We start from the raw sequence: 10,589 nt of genomic DNA on the forward strand, positions 1-10,589 counted from the left end.
AGGCACACACATAACAACTTTGATCAAAGACCAAAGTCTCACATGCTCAAGAGGTGAGGGGTGGGTTTGGCCAATGGAAATCCGATACCTAAGTTAGTAACTCTAAAAAGAGTGAGTGTTGAAGGTTTATCCGCTTAGCAAAAGCTTACCAAAGTTTAATAGAGATGGGGAAATAATATTCCCAAGATATTAATTAGGAGATTATATCATAAGATGGTGATGGAGGTTTCCTTGATTGACTATGGTGAGGATTCCTTACTTATTTGAGTTGACCTTTAATTGGGAATGTATTAAAGATAGGATTTGGTAGTTAATCCTCTTTTTAATGCCTTTGACTTTTCCACTGCTTGAACTTCTAGGGATGCTAAGCTGCGTGTGGGAATATTTGTGTATTCTGTTCATTTAATGAGGACAATCTTGTCTTTTTGGGATAAAGTCCACGTGTTGCCTCTAGGATTTTTGAGATTATTTATGGCTCCAGAAATGCCCCCACACTTACTGGGCTGCATGCAGAAAAGGGCAGTAAGTATAGAAATCCCAAGTTGCGTAGGTGAGCAAAGAGTAATTTCCCAATTTGATGTAGACCCACCTATTTGATTTGGAGATAGAGTCTTTAGGAAAGGGAAACAATTGTCACCAAAACATATTTAAGTCTAACTTAAGTAGATGGTTAAATAAATTTGGAAATCATTTTTTATCCTAACAAGAAAAAGAGAAAACTAGAGCAAATTTATTCCTTCTCCCCTAATCTTCTTCTTTGCTTGGCCTCGCAAAGATTTGTTCGTCTTCGTTGTTCTTTTTCTCCGAGCCTCTCTATGGCAAGAAAAATTTAATTTTCTTTTTTCTTTATTCTAGAGCCTCAAGGCTTGATAAAATGGCTCGGGAAGGGCCGAGGATGTGAAAAAACATGGCTGGGCAATCATAGGGTAGTTGGAATTGACTCGGGTAAGCTACTGCAGGGATGTAGCACGGTTAGTTGGGCTGGGCTGGCTCGAGTTGAAGTGCTGACGGTGCGAGCTGGGCTCGATGCGCATGGTTAGGGTGCATCTGGCTTGAGCCAAGAGCATTGGGGCGTTGGTCTTGGGCGAGTTGGGCTCGACCCAAGAGAGGGCAAGAGGAATAAGGAGGTCACAAACATCTGGGCTGCTTGAAGTCGATGGAGGCAGGAGTTGGGTCATGGGGCCTGGCCTGCTGAAGTGAGGTTAAGGCATCTCTGATTTGACTGAGAAAAAGTGGGAGCATAAGTGTTTTAGGCCTGGCATGAGGGTTGGGTTTCTGCGGTCATGTATATTTATTTTTATTTTTTTATTTTTCTGTTGAATAGATTTAGAATTTGGCTCAACCTCAGAGACAGCGTGGGATATGAAGAATGTGCATGTGACCTTAAGCATTCATGCTGAGTATTGTAAACGCCATTGGCTGCTTTGTCATCATTGTCGATAGAAAGATAGACTATCTCTGATGGAAGAGATCAAGTAGATCAAAGAAGAGGCACTCACTCGTTTGCTTGCTGTTGTAGAGCATGCTGCCAGTGAAAGTGGAAAGAAGAAATTTTCACCACCTGCTCGGGAATTGTCGGTTAAGAAGAAGCCGAAGACTTTTTTTGCTGCCTGTGTGGGCTCATTTATTGCTGAGGCTTGTCATTGATTTGATCTCTCCTAAGGGGAGGATAGAGACTAGTGAGTCTGAGCTTGCAAAGCCTGTCGCTCTAAAGGTGACTAGAACCATTGCTAAGACCATCTCCAACCCTTGGGGATAAAACTTAAAAGTTTAAGTCGGAAAATTTTAAGCCATAACCTAGAAACTATGTTTTTCCTCCAACCTTGATGGCTTAAAATTTTAGCCCGAGATTGTTAAATAATGATTTTAGCCTTTTTTTTTTGGTATCTATTTTGAAAATAAAATTTATGTAGATTATCCTAATTTATTTTTATGAACATTTTAATCTACAAATATTTAAATTCTGATAAGTAATTAAAAATCATACAAATACATAGGTATTTATAAAGTTTTAAGTGAAATTTAATTTAAATAATTTTCTTAAATTAGTTTAGACGTTAGATTTAATTTTGGATCATCAAATTTTTTTGTTTTTTTTTTATTTTTTTTATTTTTTTATTTTTTTTTTTACTATTAGGTTTGACCTCATTTGATCACAGTCGTTAGATTATAAGCAAAAAAAAAAAAAAGGTTTGAAATATGATAGTTTGATGGATCCAGAATAATTTAAGTCAAGCTTAAATCCTGGGGGGAATTTAGCCCAAAGATATATTTTCTCCCCAGGGCTTATTCTAGCCTAATGGTTGGAGATGGTTTGGGGGGTTTTGAAGCTTATACTTTAAGCATTATCCCATGGGTTGAAGATGGTTTAAGAGGATTACCCAATGTAAGGGTTCTGTGATGCCCTTGATGTTTAGGTCTGCTTCTAGACATTTGTTTGGAGCTAAGTCTGGTTCAGCTTTTGAAAGACTTGTTGCTATGAGGAGCGAGAATGTGGATTCTATTGCTAAGGTGGCGCCTTGGCTTCTTCCTCATTCCACTGCTGCGCTGATCTGCCTGTTGAGAAGGAGGAAACTACTTCCAAAGGTAGTTGTGAGAGATCCATTGAGTTTGTGTCTGAAGAGTTCCTTGAAATTTACGGGCTGCTCAAGGCTGACTTGTTTGAGGAGCTCGATGTCTACGCTAAGTTTGTTGATAGTGTTGGGAAGGTAGTCTGTCCTAGTTCTTTCACGTTAGCTCAAAAAGAACTTCCTTGCTTTCTAATATATAGAAGACTTTGATCTTAGCTTTTGAGTTTGTACGTCTTGACTAAGATGCAGCTAGGGTTGTTGAGAAGGTCGAGGCAACGTTGTTAACTTAAGTTAGTTTGATTGCCAACAAGATTGAAAAGTTAGAGTTTGAGCTTGCCGATTTGAAGGGGTCCAATGTCTCTACCCCTACTTATGTGCAGCTAGAAGCATTCGCCAGGAAGTTGATGACCTGAAGGTTAGGCTTGTTGCGTCTCATGGGCTACTGGAAGTTGTACATAAGGATGCTGACCTATACTCACAGAAGATCGAGGACCTTGAACGTGTCAACTTGAAACTTGTCTCCGTGTATAATGAAGTGACTCGCCTCTAGAAGGTTGCCAGCAAGTTTGAGTTCAAGGATTCGAAATTGCAAGGCGTGCTGTCTCCCAATCAGGACTTGCAAAAGAACCTAAAGAAATTGCAACTTATCCATGCTAGTCTTGTTGAAGATATGAGCAATTGAAGATTGAAAAGGTTGGTCACGAAGTTGCACTTACTTTAGATCAGCATGACTTCTACAAGTTGAGCTATGTAGATTATCTCTAGAGTAGGCCATCTGATTATAAGTTTTCGAGGCTGCTGTTGATGGAGCAGCTGGTAATCAGGTTGCCCAGGCTGGGGTAGATGAAGACGAAAGGACGGAAGTAGTTGCTGCTGGGAGCGGTGCGGTTGCTGAAAAGGTATGGCAACTGAGTAGTCAAAAGTCGTCCAAGTTACTGATGAGGAGTCTTCTTAGGTAGACATTAGGAATTTTCTTCTTTTCCTTTTGCTTGGCTTTGGTTGAACTTTGTTGGCCTTCGAGTCAGTTTATCAATTTGATAGAAATTTAACAAACTGCTTTCTTTACTTTACTTCATCTTTGTTTCTTGCCTCGTCTTGCAAAATTTTTAGCCATATGACAACGGCTGAGTGTACTGCTTTGAAAAAAAAACAGATGATCCCATGTCGTCACTTTATGAGCGAGTTTTGGTGAGTGTCCTACAAACTTTGCTTGCTTGAGGTGACTTACGAAACGTTTAACTATTGGATTGGTAGTCAGAGTTGCTTTTATAAAACTTTTCATTATAGGGCTAGTAGCTAGGTCTGCATAACCACTATGGCCATGAGTTTCAGCTTAGAGACTGTGAAAAACTGTTAGCCATAGGCTCATCAGTTGGATGTATAGCTTACAGAAGCAAACGAGTCCGCGTGACCATTTTGGCTTTCAGGGGCATTGAGCTGCTAAGCTTGTCGTGAGCTGTTGCCTTTTGACCGTGTGTTGCTTAGCTAGTCGTTAATTATTCAATCCTTTGAGTTGCGTGACCTGCATCACAACATACTAAAGATTTTTGGGACACGACAATTGCTAACTTATCACATCAAAAGTACACAGTTTTATGGGCAATAATTCGGAAGAATGCTTTGCACTTTATGTAACCAATTTATGTAGGTTGCATAGCATGTAGCACAACACTTTAGGAATTATTGTGAACATGAACGTCGCTAGCAAGTCACATCGTAAGTGTGCACACCAGTTTGGGTCTTTTATGACTTGACAAATATGGCGTACAATATTGGTATGCGTTAAATAATATCATTCACGACATCCATAAAGTTCATGTCATAATACTTGTGCATAATCTCGCATTCATGGCAGTACTTTTGTGCAAATTGTTAAAAACAAATATTTACAGCTTAAGCCTTGTGTGTCGTATTTGACAATTTATACGACACATTTTCCTTCTCTTTTAAGGCTTCATGTTATGTCGTAATGTGAAATTTTCATATATTTGTGTCCCTACCTTTTATGGCACGAATGACATGTCGTAAATAATGGCTCTAACTTTGGAAAATCAATATGCGATAAACAAGCCAAATTTTTCTAGTCCATCAAAGGACATTTTGGCGTGAAATTTTCCTAGTTCCTACTGAAATTTTCTCACCCCACATTTTTTTTATTGGACCAATCCATGTGTTTTGGGGTGCCCAACACCATTACACTTTAGTTTCAGTTTTCCAATGCTCAAAAAGGAGCTTTTTGGCTTTTTGGCTCTCTAGTTGATTCTTTTTTCTTTCTCGAAAGTCCCCAGCTTCTACGACTCGTCAAGCTCCCCGACCATGGTGATTTCCTAATCCAACACATCTCTCTTTTCTCACTTGTTTATTCTTTTTAGAAAATGTAATTTCAATATTTTTCTTGAAACTTTTGTATTTTTACCATTTGGTTTTACCCTTTTCAATGACATAAATGTTGAGTTTCTAATTATGAAAAATGATGTAGATTTCAATCTTTTGTCTGGTGCTATGTATGCATTTGTGAGTATTTGATTACTATTGGGTTGTTCATTTACAAGTATGTCTATTTCCGAAAAAGTATAAAATGACCGGTAACGTATATGGTTGATGATTTTTTTTTTTTTTGAACGCAAGTTGATGGATAATGTTTTTATGTACTCCATTTGAATGTTGATATTGTGATTTGTGATAAACAAGGAAAACTAAAGAAGAAGAATTTGAATGCATCAACTTCAAATTATCTTTGGAGGAAAAAGATATTACAATTCAACAGAATAGAAGTTGTATGTTCCTTTGGTTAGGAGTTAGTACTTAGGTCTAAATCTTGTAGATTTTAGATGCATTTGCTGATGTGACAAAGTTATGCATCTTTCATGTCTTCACTCCTTAAGACTTGACAGTTGAATGATACAAGTTGGATATTGGAAGCTAGGGAAGATTTGATATGTTTTACAAATAGTTGTGGTTTGAGAGTATATAATCTCCCAAAGCACAGCTTATTTGGCTATTGTAGGTTTGATAATATGTCACGCCCCGCCCATAATTATTTGCTTTATTTCGGGAAATAATAATATTAGTGATAGACCCAAACTAAACTCCTGTTTAGTTTGCTACTATTTCTTTTATCTTACTTCTAAATATCCAACCGATTTAATTCCTATAAAATTGACCACTTATGACCCATGGCAACCAAAACAACACATTTATAATTATACCCTTTCTCCATCAATTCTTTCCATAATTCATAAAATTTCACAACTCATACAATTGAAAATTCATTCATATTAAACGAACTCAAAATTTCATTTCATAATTTTACTCATATCCACCAATAGTAAATGAAGAAAACTTCATGGTCTTTCCACCTTTTTAAATTATAATAACCAAATCATAACCTTAGTTTATGATTCCATTCTCACCCGATGAATTTTCATACGAAAATCCATTCCTGCTATTTGGAAATTTACATCGTAATTATTGGTAATCCCGCTTCCCATTACTTTTGGCAACACGAATACCAGAAATTATGACCATAAACGATATTGGCACAATCAAATATCAAATTTCAAGCCATAACTATCGTGGCTAACAAAATACTAGAATTTCAAGCCATAATTCATTAATGGCAAACCAAACCAATCAATTTTATAATTATAAACTTTTCTCATCAATTCTCCTCATCCAGCGCAAAAACTCACTGGAAAACGTTTATATTAAATGAATTCAAGATCTCATTCCATATTTTCATTCATGTTCATCCCTAAACACAACATATACTTTTTATTTTCATTTGATAAATTGTCATGACTTAATGAATACCAAATTTCCAACCACAATTATCATTTGCTAAACATTTTAAATTTCTAGCGACACTTATCATTGTGAACACAATGATTCCATCACCATTTTCTTTTACCTCCAATAGTGGTGAGTAGGCTGGAAAAGATTGTAATATACTTGGCCAATACACATCAAACTTTCTTTTTCTTTTCTTTTTCTTCTTCTTTTTTTTTTTTTTTCCTCATCTATGGGCCTTTTTCGCCCAATCTCACATATCCACCCTTATATCCACGGGCCTTTTTTCACCCAATCTCTCATATCTACCCTTATATCCACGGGCCTTTTTGCCCAATTCACATATCCACCCTTATATCCACGGGCCTCTTTTGCCCAATTCAATTTCTCAAGTGCCAGGTATAATACAAATTCTCCATCTACTTATCACCACTTCACAATCACCTTAGCATTCAACATTTTCATAATGCATAGCCTGATATCGATTCAATTCAAGGTTAATCCAAAACTTTAATCAAATGCTCATCTTCGAAGCTATAACATGAATATGATATTTTAAAATTTTCCTACTCCCATTCAATTCAATTCAAAGCATCGTAATTCACAATATATGCATTCCACATAATTTCCGTCATACTCCTAGAACTTATGAAATAATGCAATGTAAACGCAAAACACAATTCCCATTAATGAAACTTTCATATTTACCAAGGCAATTGCACCACAACCATAATACAATTTATAGATGTATTTCACATATAAAACATGAATGCCACTTTATTCCTAAAAATATGAATTGATGCAACCACAATGCATGTCATAATTCACACCAACAAGACTCACGAATAGTGCATCTGGTAGAGTAGGATCATTTGCTCTGATACTATTTTGTCACGCCCCGCCCAGAAATATTTGCTTTATTTCGGGAAATAATAATATTAGTGATAGGCCCAAACTAAACTTCTGTTTAGTTTGCTACTATTTCTTTTATCTTTCTTCTAAATCTCCAACCGATTTAATTCCTATAAAATTGACCATGTTTTTAGTTACCATAACAATCAATTAAGTTATCAACTTAATTCCCCAAATTCTTCTATTAAGCAACCTCTAATTCAAAGATTAATTCTCGAATATTTAATCTCACTGGTATTATGGCTGCATCTAACGTCTCATTAGACTGCCCACGTACCCTAAACAAAAATCAAGCCATTCGTAGTTCACAAATTCCAATTCAATTAAACTTTGATATTTCTACACATAACTAACAATCACCATCTAGCTTCAAACAAGTGTATTACATTAAATGCTTAATAAATTTAATTCCAGAACAACAAAATTAGCCTAAAAATACAGCGTCGGCTCCTTGGCCACGCGCCGCCGCCGATGGCGGTCGGCCGCCCCGATTTGCCAGAAAATATCAACTATCTCCAAAAAATACCAAATTTTACAAGAAAGTAGATCTCAGTGAGAGGAACAACTTTCATACATGCGGCCAAGCCCAATTTGGCCGGGAAACACCTCAAATCGGCCAGGAACTGCCTGAAACCCTTGAATTTGGGTGTGTTCAATTCGACCTCAAAGCAACTCCGACTCTCCTAAACTTGTTTGGGCTTTGTTCCACACCTCAAATGGAGTCTAATGGTGGTAGTAATTTGATGGAAACATTTCAAAATTTGGGGAATCCAGAGCAATGACCGTCGCACCCTCGGGTGTGTTTTTCCTAATTTCAAGGCCAAATCTATTATTTTTGGGGTGTACTAGTAAGAGGGAACGATTGAGTTTGAAGTAAGGATCAATTTGACACCCTTCATGTCGTCTAAGGTGGCCGGAATCAAAAGATCCAACTGGGTCGAGTCGTGGGTATAACCGGGTCGAAGGATTCCCTTATTCTCCCTTCTTTCCTTCCTCTCTACCCCCATTGGCGATCCCCCCTTCATTCCTTCCCCCATCTCTCATTTCTATGCTTTTCTTTCAATGCCAACTGTCCATTTTTGTTTCTTCCTTTCATCTCAGCCACATATGTGGCATGTCACATAGCTCCAGATTTTTTGAAGCCTTCTAAAGATGTTTAAAATTGCCAATTTATCTCCGACTTTAAACGTTAATAACTTCTTCGTCGGATCTTTTGATTCCGGCCAACTTAGATGACATGAAGGGTGTCAAATTGATCCTTACTTCAAACCCAATTGTTCCCTCTTACTAGTACACCCCAAAAATAATAGATTTGGCCTTGAAATTAGGAAAAACACACCGGGGGGTGCGACGGTCATTGCTTGGGATTCCCCAAATTCCGAACAAGTTTAGGGGCGCTGGAGTTACTTTGAGGTCGAATTGAACACACCCAAATTCAAGGGTTTCTGGCGGTTCGTGACCGATTTGAGGTGTTTCTTGGCCAAATTGGGCTTGGTCAGAGGTATGAAAGTTATTCCTCTCACTGAGATCTACTTTCCTGTAAAATTTGGTAGTTTTTGGAGATAGTTGATATTTTCTGGCGAATCGGGTCGGCCGACCGTCATCAGCGGCAACGTGTGGCCAGGAAGCCGATGATGTGATAAATAATAGCACACAAATTAAACCCTATAATTGTAGTATATGTAAGTAGGAATCGTTCTAGGCTGGGGATTAGAAGGGATGCTAATCTACACAATTTAAACTCTAAAATACTAAACTTGACTAAAAAAGAGAAAACTAGACTCTAACAACTCAAAACAAGCTAAATAGACTCAAAACACACAAACTAAGTTAAATTGACTCAAAACAGGTCCTAGAAAGTGATTTGGACGAAAATTGAACAAAAAAGACTCAAAGTACTAAATAGGGACAGATTCTGACGAATTGAAACTAAACTAACCCAAATAAGAACTATAGGGGTATTTGGATGAATTTTAAACTTAACTTGACTCAAAACACTAATAGAAATAGACTTAAACAGATTCTAATTAAGTTTAAAGACTAAATATTAAAGGGGGATTGGTTTTGACGAAATTAATTAAACTAAACAGATTGCATAAACTAAACAGGTTAGACATAAAATTGGGTGTCTTAAGGGTGAAAGGCTAGCTAGAGGGTCATTTTCTACACATGACACATATGCATGTAAATCAATTTCCAATTGTTATTCCTGTAAACCATGAATGACAATGCCCCAAATTAATCATGAGAATCACAAATTAACTTTCAGATTTTCCTAAATTCATTGAATTGGATGGAATACGCATCGGCAACCAAATTATTCTTATCAAGTTCCCTACATGAACAACATAATAGAGATACAATCAAAGATCATTAAGCTTTGTGAAAATCATAAGCATTGACAAGGCATTTGTAACTATGAATTGCATGATACTCCTGCCATGGATTTACTTAACACGATTGTGACAAGCAACCTCCACTACTTGTAAATATAAGTTCATAACTATTAGGTGAAATTCCCTTATATTTTAGCATCAAATTCATGCATGCAAACTAAGTATGCATCCTTAATCAACATACAAGAATAAGTTATTAATCAAACAGATAAGTAAATCGCATTCATGTTTTACGAAATAATAACTGGAGGAAATCAATTCATATCACATATGTTCATGGCTTTGAATTCACCTCTAACTAAAAAGAAATTAGTTCCTCATGTTCATCATAATTGAAAACCAAATTAAAATAAACATCGAACTAAAACTAAGGATAGAAAGAACCCAGAAATGCTCCAACAAAGAACCCAGAAATGCTCCAACACTCCAAAGTAGGCTGCGACACTCCCTTGGATGGTGCAGGTACAACTTCAATCATTTTTCTCCTTCCTTCCTTACTGTGGCACTAGAGAGATTTAGGTGTATGTGGTGTGAATTATGGTGTGAATATATGGGATGTGGTGTTAAATGGTGCAGATTTGTGTGATGAATGGCTGAATGAATGAATGCTTGAATGAATGAATAGATGGCCTTTTTTATGTTTTATTTTTTATTTTTTTATTTTTTTATTTTTTTTATTTGCGGCAGAAACATGTATTTATAAGCTAGGGTTTTGCACAATTTCTAAAGGGAAAAGGATTGCACAATCCTAGGGGAAAAGGACTAGGGTTTGGCAGAAACCAAGGGGGAAAAGTTAAGAACCTGCAGCAAGGATTTGGGCCTTTTAGAAGGGAATAGGTGCGACACCAATCTAGGGACAGATAGGACCTTCCAGAACCATATATTAGGTGAATCCGAAATTAAGTTCTCTTTGCAGCTGGAA

Source organism: Pyrus communis, chromosome 17 (assembly GCF_041283825.1).
Source record: "Pyrus communis isolate YQ-2024b chromosome 17, ASM4128382v1, whole genome shotgun sequence".
In the NCBI taxonomy this organism is placed as follows: Eukaryota; Viridiplantae; Streptophyta; class Magnoliopsida; order Rosales; family Rosaceae; genus Pyrus; species Pyrus communis.